Genomic DNA, 2,953 nt, shown 5'->3' with positions numbered 1-2,953 from the left:
GAGGAATCAAGCCCGAATTTGACCTTTGACCTCGAAGTTTGTGTTTATTAGCGACCGTATTTTGACAACCTAGTTGATAATTACACACATTTGGCTCTTACACACGGCTCACACACGTTTCCCCCCGTGTACGTCACACAAATGTGATGGCTTGAAAGTGAAACACGCACAACTCTCTCTCACTCTCACTCTCACTCACTCTCTCTCTCTCTCTCTCTCTCTCTCTCTCTCTCTCTTGCTCTCTTGCTCTCTCTCTCTGTCTCTCTCTCTCTTTCTCTGGCTCTCTCTTGCCATCTCTCTCTCGCTCGCTCGCTCTCTTGCTCTCTTTCTCTCTCTGTCTCGCTCTCCCTCTCTCGCTCTGTCTCACTGCAGATGACCTACTAAAGCTGCTGGCTACAATGCGCCCTGCACTGATATCCATCCCTCAGTGTAATTACTGCCTGAGCTGGGACTAAATGAAAGCAGTAGCTGTGTGTTTGCCACACATTCATTTGGCGAATTTATTGTTTCACTTGACTTGGGGGACGCTCTAATGTACACACACTTAACTTCACAGTGACAGTGATGAATGCTGTGCAGCGCAACAATATGGGATATGTGGAAGTCTACTAGATCTGCAATTTAAATGTCAATCGATATTGGAAGTGAATACACAATTGGAGCTTTTAGAAACTCAATAAACGTGTTCTCGTTTGCTTTGTGTTGTATACATTCTATACCCGACTGTGTTCTAAAGGGAAATACGACAAAAATGTCTCACTGCAAAAAAGTGAAATGAGCAAGAATTTTGTGCAAATTTCTGCTATCATGTCAACAAATCTGCCTTTAGATTAAATGACTTGACAAGATTTCATTTTTGTGAAAATAATTGTTTTACCTAATAGTTTGGTATGTGAGTACGGCTAATCCTTGTAGCATTACTGAATTAAACTGACGGTGACTTTAGGGCCATTAAAGATAACGTTGCAAGCTAATGCTGAACTAGCTAACATTTGTTTGGATAGGATAGGATGTTTATTTATCTCGCAGTTGAGAAATTCAGTACAAAACTCTAGCTTTTGCTCCAGGTGAGGCTCGAACTCACAACCTCGGCATCACTCTGCAGGTTACTGTCTTATAAGTACCGCGCGCTGACCGATTGCGCCACGTCCATACCAGAAGTTGTTTTGTCTTGCTTGTTTTAGGGGCTTCTATTTTTGTTCTATTGTTAGCTATAGTGCCAATGAATTGCTAGCTGCTAGAAACACTCCATTTGGCCTTTGTGAAATGGTTATATGGCATCTTTTAGCTCTTCTTAGCTGTTCAAATGGTATTAGCCATTGGGTGTGTAGCATAAAGCTAACAGAAAGAAACAGCCAGTCAGCCTGTTAGATCTCTCTCAGATTTTGTATATGATTCATTTCTGTTTGTATTTCAAAGCAATTATCCACAGCCTCCTTATAGTCATTTCCTATTCTTCATTTGCAAATTTGGAATATTAATTTGTCAAACATCCAGTCAACTTTATGGACTAATTTGTAGAAAGGAAGGAAAACAGGCTTAAGTAACTGCGTCTAATTAAGACCAATTAGGAAACCAAAAGAATCCACTAATGTAGAGCAGCTTTAGCTTGACGACATTCTTTTCCTTTCCCTGAATCATCTAACAATAAGGTGTTGAGACTGTGACACAATGACAACAAAGTCCTGTACATCACGAGCGAGAGTAAAACGAGAAATATTTTCACTTCATTACCATCTAAAGGAAGCCAGCAGTGACGGTGTTTTAACAGAGCAGAGATCTGATCCTCTAACGTCTACTGTGCGGCGCTTTCGCACTCCTTTGATTAACCCAGAATATTCAAAGCCACAGCCTGGGAGCAAAACGCACTGAGTAAGTAACTAGCTTGTATCTCTGGATCGTCTGGAGATGGCAGAAAACGTGTGAGCGTGTGTGTGAGAGTGTGCGTGTGTTTGTGTGTGAGCTTTTCTAACATGGCTTCGACACTAATTTCAAGAGGTCCCAGCTCGAATCTCCTCATGTTGAGCTGCACGGACGATTAATGGAGCTCGATGCATAAATCATTACTAACCCTCCTGCCTCAGATTCATGTCTCACTCCTGACTCCTGTATTACAGAGAGACATCAATGTTTTAAATCCACTCCTGTACATCCTCTTGCCAGAGCCAAAAAAAGCCTCAAGAGGTCTCAGTCCATTTCCCAGGATCACAAACCACACGTGTGACCAAAAGACCACCAAAGATGTTTCCACGTCCGTCCAAAACCCAGCTGAGCCTCAAACAGGGTCCAAAAGCACCACAGGGGGAGAGGGGGGAGATGGGGGAAGATGGGGGGGACGTTCTCAGACCCGACACTAAGCCTTCCCTATGGGCTAGACAGCGTGCAGTGCTTCCTTAACTACATAACAGCACTCCTCTGCATAGGCCTCAGGGGGTTAAAATCATTGTGTATTCCTGGGCTGAAGGTCCAGGTTTGCTTCAGGAGGAGGGGGGGGGGGGGGGGGGATCTAAGAGCGCCGCAGTGTGTTAGCAAGCTCCTGGAGCACGGCTGTAAATGATTCATATTGCCAAGGCAGGCACATTCACCAGGGTACTGTTTTTTAAGAGGCAGCTGGATGATGTCCTCCAACTCAAGGTCTGGGGTCCCTGAGCGGATATTAAGCCTGAGGTTAGTCCTATTAACCACGAAGAAGTTACTCTCTCCTTCTTTGTTCTGTTGTTCACATATGTTCCTCGAGCGTTTTTGATGAAATGTGCCATTTGAGGGCTATTAGTCCAGGAATCCTCAAGTCGCCGCAGAGCTGATAGTAATCTGCACTTGTTGTCCCAGTGGGTGTGTGTGAGTGTCAGTCTGCTGGCAGTGACAGGAACACTGGAAAGACTCCTCAGCACCTTCTGCGTCTCTCCTTCTCCTCCGCCCTCTCTCGGGGCTCATTCTCTCGCCCTCCCCTAAT

General features: G+C 44.6%; 1 non-coding gene across 1 annotated transcript; it reads right to left on the bottom strand.

Moving 5' to 3' along the window:
- Positions 1–1,059: 1,059 nt before the first annotated feature.
- trnai-uau (transfer RNA isoleucine (anticodon UAU)) lies at positions 1,060–1,150 on the bottom strand. Its single transcript has 2 exons — positions 1,116–1,150; positions 1,060–1,095 (listed from the first exon to the last, which is right to left on the bottom strand). It is a non-coding gene; the product is annotated as a tRNA-Ile (tRNA).
- Positions 1,151–2,953: the final 1,803 nt, after the last annotated feature.

This window comes from Genypterus blacodes, unplaced genomic scaffold (genome assembly GCF_046128005.1).
Source record: "Genypterus blacodes isolate CSIRO-AG114 ecotype Tasmania unplaced genomic scaffold, CSIRO-AGI_Gbla_v1 ptg000128l_1, whole genome shotgun sequence".
Taxonomy (NCBI): domain Eukaryota; kingdom Metazoa; phylum Chordata; class Actinopteri; order Ophidiiformes; family Ophidiidae; genus Genypterus; species Genypterus blacodes.
This window is presented reverse-complemented; position numbering and strand designations above follow the sequence as displayed.